The following is a 10,898-nucleotide window of genomic DNA, read 5'->3' as shown; positions in this document are numbered from 1 at the left end:
TAGAGGGCAGCCAACACTGCTTCCAGTAGCCTCTCATATCATCTGTTTCTCTGCCATGTTTAATAGGCTTTGTCTGGTTCAGGGCAAACCCCATTAGGCATGAAAAGGCAGAGCTATGTAAAGGAACTTGCACTGACAGCCTGTTAAATGAATAAGTTTCTGCAGGATAGTGCGATTCAGCTGTTTTGGAAAAAAGTATACACACACAGACACATATTTTACATTTTTTCTCTTTTTTGTCAGTGTAAAAATAGGATCTCAGTTTGCTGAATGTATTCTTAGCTGCACTGTGCTATCATTCACTGCTAACATTGCAATTGCTGTTTCCTCTGTGTTGGCCCAACCACATGAAATACTCCCATGGCATTGTAAAACAGACTTTTCGCCATGTCTTCCACTGCTTTGATTTTACAGAATTACACAAACACATCTTGTCAAAAAATACTCCTGGAGTTGCAGCAGTTAATCGTGCAGGTGGTCACTGAGACCTCCCAGAGCTCACCTGCACAATTCAACCTCTTCCGAGGAATAGCTCAGGCCCTGTGCAGCCTTGCAGCTCCATTCCAGGCCTTTGCACTCAGTCACAGCTCCTTTCATCCACGATCCTCAGGCTTGCATAGAGATAGAACTGTGAGAACATAAAAGCGCATGTTACAGATGTGTAGATACAGATGTGTAGTTTAAATAAATGGTGATGTAAATATAACTTGTAATTTCTTTAAAAATAATTTTTTCATTTCTTTTTTCACTTTAACCCATGGATAATGGAAACCGTTTTTGCTGAGCTTTCCTGTGCATTGAATGGGATAAGTGTGTTTGAGTCTGGCCACAACTCGCAATGATGGAGAAAAAAGGTCCTTTAAGTGCATTTCTGTTTCTACAGATTTTGTCACCGACACTGCACGCAGCTGGCGTAGTTAAGATTAGGACTGCAATTATTTTTTGCTGACTCTGTCAGTTTGAGCTTTTCTAGCAGAATTTCTCTAGAGGGCAGTAAGGATTCAAAGCTGCCTCAGTATAAATATATATCTATTTTGTAGAAATGACAGATCATCTTTGCACAGCAGTAGAGGTTACAAGAGTGGGTGCACATGTTGCAGTGTAGGGTAGAACAGCTAAAAACACATAAAGCATACTGTACACTCTTCCTTCTCATAACATCACCCAGGCTGATATTTCATTGCACATTTGTATTCTAAATTACTTAAAGTGTTCTGCTTTTAATCTTGATGAGAAAGGGCCTTTTTGTTAGGGAAGCTTCAGTTTGGATTAATGGAGGGTATGATAACAGAGAACAAATTGGAAAAATAAGTCAAGGGTCTGAATGGAAACCTTTGGTTAACAACCTGCAGGGCTGAGACTAGAATTCCTTCTGTGACTCCTGCCAGAAAACTGGGATACCAAAGCTAGATCTAGGTCCAAATACAATGTATGTGATCATTCTCTGGCTCCAACATTATGTGTAACAATGGCAAATATAAGAATGCATGTATAATGCCTACTGCAAAGGATTTAATGCCTTCTGGATTTTCACAAATTAGGTAGGGTTACTGGCAAGAAAGACATGAGGGTATGAAAGTTTTCGAGTTCTCTTGCACCAGCTTCATCATCTTTGCACACTCTACCTGAAAGTGATGCAGAGAGGGCATCTAATGGGATTAAATTCCCTTTAATACCTTATAAATCTCATATATCACTTAGGAAAACAGTGTATAATGAGTCCTACACAACTGCTGTTTCTAACAGTTCATAGTCCTTTCTCTTTTTCTTGTCCATACATCTAGTTTTGAAGCCTCCAGAAACAAAGCAGAATGTATTAAATTTTGTGGTCAGGTTCTTCTAGATTTACCATCAGTGGGTGGCACCATAACAGACACCCAGCACAAACACCCACAGCCAGGAGGGTGAGAGGTAATAGCAGCAGGGTCTACACATGGATATTTTCAATCCTGTGATGACTGGATTGCAGTAGTAGCTCTGTGTTCAAATACTTAAGGCAGCCCTAGCTGTACGTATGGTCATTTCTGTGTTCAGCACTGTCCTAATGAGTTACAAGCTCTGTGTCTTGTGTCTGGATGAGCTGAAATGCAGGGGTGGAGTCTCCGTGCCCATTCCAACAGACCTATTCTTTAAACTCTCATATTCTTTGCTGTCTCTATTCCTGTAATTTCATGGTGGTGTATTTTAAACCTAGAAAGGCTCAGGAAGTATTTTATACAGTTCTTTCAAGACAGTGTCAGACTTTCTACTGCATCTGCTTGTGTCCAACTGACTGCAATATGCAGCAAGAAGCGTGTATGGTGCATACAGAAGTTCAGTTCTTACCTTCATTGTACTTAATCCTGCTGGGTTAGCAGAGCAGATTCAGAGTAAGAATTCTGGATACAGTCGAGCAAGCTAAGGTTCAATCAGGACACAGCAAAGACCATACAGGAAGACAGGTAGTCAGGGAAGCTTATCAACAATTATATCATGGCCAATACTTGTTCATAAGGTGCCCCTACTTAAATCTCAAATTGAAGCCATTTATTAGGCTTTGCGATACCATGAATAACAAAAGATCTTTGTGTCATTCTGTGATATCTTTACATAATATCTCTATTTCAATGTAATAACCATTTAAATAGGGCAGGTGTGGTTAAATTTGAGCCGTGTTGTTTTCAGCCAGATGCAGGCAGGCTCACATTTCTGCAGGTGCCTGTTTTGTCCGTTTAATGAGAAATAAAGCTCAGAGGTACAAGAGGTATAATCAGACATAAAACTCTGAGATCCAGTTGTTTACAGTGCCTAAGCAAAATAGTTGAACCCTAAAATCTGAGTTCACCTTGGCATAAGGATTTAGAGAACTGAAATGAAAATGTGACTTACAATACAGTAATTCAGGCGAGCCAGTGTATTTTTTATCTCTGTTACAACAGTGAGGCTCCCCAAATTCAATTTGCTCAGGCATTTACAACAGCGACTGCTAGCTAATTCTTTATTCATTTCCAAGGCACATTTCCAAGGCAGGTGCCCATCCCTTCCCTTCTCATCTTTACTGTGTTTTAATACAAACTTCATCCTTCCAGCAGCATCCCCAGATCTCTCAACTACTTGCTTCTTAACTACTTACCCAACTACTTGACTTGTTGCCATCTCTTTCAAGTCAGATCTCCTCAGGGACCATGTTGCTCCTGGTCCCTGAATGCTCAACACACAGACTGCTCCTGAGTGGAGCTGCAGAAGGATCTTGCAGTTGCCATATTGCTGCTACGTGCCACAGGCAGGCACTTAACCCACAGCTCAGACAAGGGCTCTATATAGGAAACAGGGAGCTGCCTCTGTACATCACATCTGAGTAGTTCACACACCAGCCGTAGTATGCTATCATGTTTTGAGAACTTCAGACGTAATATCATCATCAACATATGTGCAAGTGTTATGCCAAAAATTGAAGTCTGGGGCAAAAATATCAGTGGGGCACTTTAAATAAACAACCAAGACACAACTTTTCAAAACTACTAGTTCAAACAGAAAATTGGAATGTTATGAACAATGTAAGAGTGAGCTAGATTTTATTGTAAGATTACGTGTTTAAGGAATACTAAATTTAGGATCTAAAGATGTTCATACTTGAATATATTTAAATAATTACTCTGTAAAATATTCATCCTACAATATGTATTCTTGCTTTTCAGGTGTCTTAGCATCTAACAAATCTGTATTCCTGACCTTAAAAAGTACATTTCTTGCTTGAAACAAATTTAAACAATAATGTAAGATGCCATAAAACTTGAAACCTCCTATGTCAAATCAAGAGGAGATTTATGCAAGATAATTCCTTACATATTTGCAAGAGAGTTTGGAGTTCTTCTGCTCAGCTTCATCCAGTGTTTTCACCTGGGACCTCTTCCCTTTCCTCTCACTGTCCAAGTGAGAGTAAGTAGTGTGGCAAGCACATTTTAGGTGTGGGTTGACAACCATATTTTAAGAGGCCTCTAGCTCATTTCAGACTCAGAACTCTGACAGTTTTGCTGGTGCAGTTGCTTGCACACCACTTAGGGAACCATACTAAAGATCATGAATATGAACATGGAGCTGTTTGAGCCAGTCCAGAGGAGGGCCATGAGGATGAGAAGAGGACTGGAGCACCTCCCGTATGAAGACAGGCTGAGAAAGTTGGGGCTGTTCAGCCTGGAGAAGAGAAGGCTGCGTGGAGACCTCAGAGCAGCCTTCCAGCATCTGAAGGAGGCTTATAAGGATGCTGGTGAGGGACTCTTCCTTAGGGACTGTAGTGGTAGGACAAGGGGTAATGGGTTCAAACTTAAACAGGGGAAGTTTAGATTAGATATAAGGAAGAAGTTCTTTACAGTGAGGGTGGTGAGGCATTGGAATGGGTTGCTGAGGGAGGTTGTGGATGCTCCATCCCTGGCAGTGTTCAAGGCCAGGTTGAACAGAGCCTTGGGTGACATGGTTTAGTGCGAGGTGTCCCTGCCCATGGCAGAGGGGTTGGAACTAGATGATCTTAAGGTCCTTTCCAACCCTTACTATTCTATGATTCTATGATTCTATGATCTGATCTCACATAAAACCCATCCAGGTTAATATGCCACACTCTCTCTGGAAGAAGGCATTAATGGAGAAGGTGCTCAATACTAGAAATGATGTCAGGAATGGTTTCCTGACCTATGGACAAGTTTTGAAGTTACAACCTTCCCCTAGTCAACATTGAGATAGAACAGATACACTCTGGGATTGTGTGAAAAATGGGTCATAGCCTTGGGGTTTGGTTCTCACTAGGGCACCCAAAGTGACAGCTACACAATGGTGAAAGACCCTGTCCCCTTTTCACCCAAAACATTGCATGTGATGAAGATCATCATTGTATGCTTACATCAGAAGTACTCAGGGAGCTTTCACTTCCCCGTTAGGTTATTCGGTATGAGCAGTGAGGCTTATAAATAGGGTTAGAAGTACCCCTTTGAAAGAGGAATATTCACCTAAAATAGATCTATTTCAAAGGCAGTGGCCCAAGAGTAATTGCTGTTTGAGGTCCTCAATATAATTCAAACCACACTGTCTCCCAGAAAAAGCTTTTAGTTAAGGGGCTATGATTTTAAGAAGGCTTTATACCCCATATGTGCACTATGGATCATGGAACTAGGAAGCAGTAAAAGTTGAGTACAGCTAGTATACCAGGGACTGACAGCGTTATGACTTTTATCAGTTATGTGAGAAATAAGTCCAGTCTTAGTAAGACAGTTAAGCCAATATGACCATACTCCGAGGCTACAGATTTATGGTACAGAGTCCACCCTATAAAGCAATTGTTTAGAAACCAAGGGCTTGAAAACCCTTGTTTGGACAAGTAGTCCTTGCTCTCGAGTTCCATTGAACTTCCTTCACTTCAGCTAGAGCAGTCACCCCAAAAAAGCACCAGACAAGTTAAGCAGACTGAGAGAGACCCAGACCAACAAGCATATAGCCTTTCATGTCCTGGGGTAGTCCAGCTTGCCTTGTAGAAACATGTAAAACAATAAGCCAAACATTATGAATTCATCATCTGGAAGATACATGGACCAGTAGAGCAGACATGGACCAGCTTATTCTTGGCTCTACTGACGACAGCTTCTATTGCTCATGCCTCAGTTGCCCCACTGATAAAACTGTATAGGTAAAACTATTTTGCAAAGCTCTTTCATACCCATAGATGAAAAACATACAAATGCCAAACACTGTTGTAATGAAAAGTATTTTCCTAGGCTGTTCAAAATCAGTGGGAAATCCATATTGGACACTGCTCCTGGAATGTTACTGCAGTGGCACTTTTACAGCAAGAGTGCTTTCCTCCGAAAATATACAGGCTTGAAAGGATAAAGTAGATCAAGTTTAGTGGTTCAGGATCAGTCAGTTACTCAATGTTACAGCAGTTAGAAGGAGGTGAAGGGAAGATGGGTGATTTCAGTAAGGTTCCTACAGGGAGATGTGTGCCAGGATTCAAGCCTGGTGATTCATAAGCTGTTCGTCAGTAGCTGTTAAATATCTGCTTTTTGCCAACGCTCACTGTTTCAGTCTGCCAAAGATACTGGATAAACAGTCGCTGTAAAAAATTTATAGTTTCTCTGGGGAAAACAAAAGGTTTTTGTGGCAAAATACAACATCATAAATTAAAGCTTTTTTTAAAATTAAGAAGTTACATCATGTTTTGATGTAATGTGATGTGGCAGGTCATGCTTTTAATTTTAATAAGCTTAAAAAAGAGAGAGAGATTGAGATTTGGGAATATAAATATTGTTTCTGAACCTATAACATGTCTTGTAGGAGGCTGGCAAAGCAGGTTCACCTCTGCCATCTGGGTTCAAGTCTTATTTCAAGAAAGCAATTTGAAATGACTTCTGGAGGTATCAGCATCAGTTAATGAACTGAATTTCCACTCCACAGACCTTCCAGGAAATTGCCAAACAGCACTAGCACTTCTATAGTACTTGTCATACTTAGGTATAGCTGTGCTTTAAAAAGCACTGTCATATCCAGCCTACCTTTTTTGAAGTGTCCTGTAACTTTCAGGTATCTTCAATTTTAAAGATTCCAGAATGAGAGACCCAGGGCTCTCGGCAGTGCTTACAGCAAGTGCCCGTTGGTTTCAGGAGCAACTGAAGGGCTCCAAGTGCATCTCTGAGTAGCCAGTCCTTAAACAGAGGCATCTCACTGTGGAATTCAGAATTGAAACACATCGTGTTAGCAGTCACTTGAAGATGCAGGTCTTTTTGGCATCGTAAGGTTATGACAGAAAGCAGAATTCATGTGTCTTTAAACTGATGTGAGCTTTCAGCACGTCTACGGCTAGGCCTGAAATTAGGTACAGAAAGGTCTTCTACCTTATGAACAGTGGACCTGGCTCCTCTTTTTTTCCCCAGAAAAATGCATGAGCTAGCACAAAAGGGATATTAGCCTTCATTTTAACCTTTGGTCACTGCTATAAGTAATGTAAAGGGTTGAGCGTACTGCAGGACTGCACAAAGGGGAAATAATCACCTATTCAGCATTTCACCTCCTGAATTTTATTCATTTTTCTTTCAGCTCAGTCACTGAAAGTTGTAGTGTGAACCCTGCATTTAGTTAGTCATATCTGACATGACTTCACTAGATGGCCATTGCTTTGTTCTCACTTACTTGGCCTGATCTCACCAGATGGAACTCCTGGAGGGGATTGCCCTTGTCGCACGTTGGCTTTGGCTGCGGAGGGATCCTGGAGCTCTCACTGCCTTCCTTGGCAGAAACTTGGCACTTTCTGGAGGAGTCTTGCATAAGCCTTGGGAGAACGAAATAAGAAATGACTACTGTAACACAGCTGAGTAATGTGGTTCATTTCACGCTGCTCAGACAACCACCTCACCCTCTGCTAAGCCCGAGGTAATTGGTTTGGGGCTGTTTAGGGCACTTGCCTTTCATTCTCCTTTCTAATTTCTCTTTTCAGTCCTCTTATTTATTTTCCTAATAGTTCATTTTTCCATTCTAACTCTCATTTTTATATTTTTAATCACATTCAGAATAGAGGAAAAAGGGTGACCCATTGTCCTCATAAGTGACATCTAGTCTATGACTTGACTGACAGGCGGTACCATTAGAATAAGCATCCCTTCTTTGACTGAGACTATCCATGTTAACATTTCTGTACTCTGGGCTATATATTTGATCTTACATAGCTGTAAATTATGAGTGACTCCATCAAAGTCAGAGGCATTTCTACAGTGCTAACATGGTGTAGGTCAGCTCTGATTCATGCTTTCAGGATTTCAGATGTCTCACTAGGGCTCCTGCTGTATTGCTGGCCAATTCTGTCATTCAGTCACGTATGTGGTTAGAGTGAGCTGGCAAAAGTACTCAATATGTGAGCTTCTCACAAGAATCACTGCCTTGAATTTCTTAAAGATCAGGTTCACACTGGCATTTGAACTTGGCTATGGAGACAGAAGTGTACAGTACATTACTATATTGTAAATCATATCAGGGCAATATCAAAACACAATAAAAGTTAAACAAAACATCTGAAATCATTTTCCCTGTGTACACAGGGTATGTCTCCTTGGGGTAAAACTGATCTTTCAATTCAGAGTTCATGTAGAAGGTGAACTACTGCAGACAGAGAAAGTTCAACATAATCAGCTGAAAACAACAAGCCTAGATTAAACATTACCAAAGTTAGACTGTAAGTAGGAAAATAATTTTGCCTTCAGTTCTACAATGTTACACTCATGTTATATGACTGGTTTCTGTACTGGTAATTTCTTTACATCTGAGAAGATCTTGGAATATTATGGAGAAGGCTGAACTGTTAGAAGAGGGCTCTGTGGGAAGGGAGGAGGAATGCATAGTTTTGATTCACGTGAGGAATGTGCTCACTAGGAATAAAGTTTACAAACTCATTTCAGGAGTTACAAAACCACAATAAGATCAAAACTTGCATCATTAGCCTAACTGTTGGAAAACAGAATAAGTAGCTGCAGAAATTGGTACGTAGGGAAAGTGGGGAGGGTCAAAGTTGGAGGAGTGCTTAAGTCTCTTTGTAACTGATATAAAACAGAAAAAATGTTTTTAAGAACTTCATACTTCGTATTCTTTTAGATAATGAGAACATAAAACGTCTGGTTCTCATCTTTTTTACACTTACGTAAAATTGGGATCAACTCAACAAGTTAATGGAGTTACATAGGTTTAAATCTGGCATAAGTGAGATAAGAAACAGGCCCATCAGTTCATTAAGGACTTCATTAACTGTGACTGGAATATCTTGCAGAGCCTGTGTTCCTGCAAACAAAACATGCATTTGAGGCCACAGGAAGGTATTCTGCATGCCCTAATGTGTACATGTACAACCAGCTGCCTATTTTAAAGTCAAAAGCTAGAGGGCTCTGTATAGTTGCATCTGGGAGTGGGTGAGAGTGTATTTGTACAACTGCAGGTCTTGCTCATGCAACAAGATAGATGCATACGCAGGTGGGTCTAACCTGTCATCAGTAACAAACTGAGCACAGCAAAATATACAAAGTTCTTCATGCACACAAGACCTTCCATTTAATTAAACTTTGTCATGACTTCTTGGCTTGCAAAATTACCTTGTTTATGTTTATCTCACATATGTAAGTTAAATATATAACGGCATTCCACCATTCTGTGTTTTCTGCTGAGGGATATGCTTATGGTCTTATGATGCTACACAACCCACTCTGTACCAATTTTATTCAAACATCAAAATAATGTATATTAAAAAATCCATCCACAGGAAGGATTTGAATAGCAAAGGAACAAGCACCTCCCTCAAAAACTTTATTCCCCTTCATTATTGATGGGCTCCATCACTTCAGCTTTGCTGTTTGATCAAATGGTAAATCATATAATATACCATGTATGAGTGTCAAAGCAGTTTTGAAGAACTGAAAATTTTTGTTTAAGTTATAGCTCAAGCAGCAATTTCCGAGAACAACCCCTAATGAAAGCAAAGATTTTCTTCCTTTTAAGCACACATCAGACCAATCTAATTTACTAGGGAGAAAATTCACTTTAGTGCAGAAGGACAATCCAGATGTATACACTACTTACGCCCTTGTTAAGTGAAAATTGGGATAAGTGGTACTAAGTGAGTGCATAGATCTTAAGCTTGTCCTCTTCAATAGGGTGAGTTTTACCCTTAATAAGAAGTATAAGTAGAGCATCAGTATTGTCTAGAACCTTCTGATGACCCTTAATACACAGATGAGTTTCACCATAAATGTGTAGCAAAGAATATAAATTAATCGAGAGCTGGTTTACTAGTTATATACTTCTTACTTATTGCTTCTCACTTGTATATGGTGGACTTTATTATGTCTTGTCCAAATTATGCTGCAAAAAGTTCTGAATTCATTTCTATCAGTCCTTCATGGGATTTCCTTATGCATTTCTACTTAATTTCTGCTTTGTTGTGTTGAAAATTTATCATATCACAAGGAAATCCTGCAGACTTTATTTAGTCATTGTGTGACTTGCTACATTTGTCCTTGAAAAGGTCTACTTCAACAGACTAGAATGCAGAGGAAGGTGAATGAAGCTCAGATAAGCATATTTGATGCAGGCCCTCAAAAGAAACTAAATCTTCACAGCCATAGTTCCAGTAGTCAGGGAAGGATCGATGAGGGCAACATTCAACCTGGGAAAGATTCAAAATATGCCTGAGGTGGCAGCAGAGGGCAGCTTGGCTGGGTTTTTCAAGCTGTCCTTCCTTCAAACGGCACCACCAGACGTGTAGAAGGCCCAATTCTCTGATTGCTAAGGTACGTTACATGTAGTACTCAGGCTGGTGTAACTCTTCTTAAATTAACTGGATTTCAGAGATGCAGCTCTGCAATGGAGAATGATGCCAGGAAATATGCAACATCACCTATAGGTTTCCACACCTTCATCCTTGAAAAGAGAAATAAAAAGCCTTCAGAGACAGTTGCAGAGCAATTCTGACAAACCTTGACAAAACTGGACTGACTCTGCTCCTCTCAGCTTGGTTGCATTTCTCGTTCCTACAGATGGTCACTCCCATCATCTCATGGCCAATCTCAGAGGGATAAGAAAGGAAAATGCTCTGAGCAGTCTCTTGAGAAAATTTCATTAGATGTTCACAAGTAGGTGGCTTGAATCGCTAATAAAGCTTGGAAGAATCCCTTTCTTGGTTTATTCTCTTTTTTCCCCAGCTTGATCCCAAATCAATCTTCTTTCTGGTTCAAAAAGCCTCATTGTCCCAGGGAAATGTAAATGACACCTCTGTGTGAGACTTGGTGATTTTGGTGATTTTGGATCATGGCCCTAATGTCATTTCATTGCTTTGTACATCAAAAGAACGTCCCCTGACACAGACATTGGTTTACCTTAGCTGGAGTGACTCATCATTT

General features: G+C 40.3%; 1 long non-coding RNA gene across 1 annotated transcript; it reads right to left on the bottom strand.

Moving 5' to 3' along the window:
* Window positions 1-209: 209 nt before the first annotated feature.
* On the bottom strand, window positions 210-10,630 carry LOC115615240. The gene is made up of 3 exons (XR_003993992.1): window positions 9,580-10,630; window positions 7,153-7,291; window positions 210-628 (listed from the first exon to the last, which is right to left on the bottom strand). It is a non-coding gene; the product is annotated as an uncharacterized LOC115615240 (long non-coding RNA).
* Window positions 10,631-10,898: the final 268 nt, after the last annotated feature.

This window comes from Strigops habroptila, chromosome 13 (genome assembly GCF_004027225.2).
Source record: "Strigops habroptila isolate Jane chromosome 13, bStrHab1.2.pri, whole genome shotgun sequence".
NCBI lineage: Eukaryota > Metazoa > Chordata > Aves > Psittaciformes > Psittacidae > Strigops > Strigops habroptila.
Note: the sequence above shows the minus strand (reverse complement) of the source record. Positions and strands in the feature narration are given on the sequence as shown.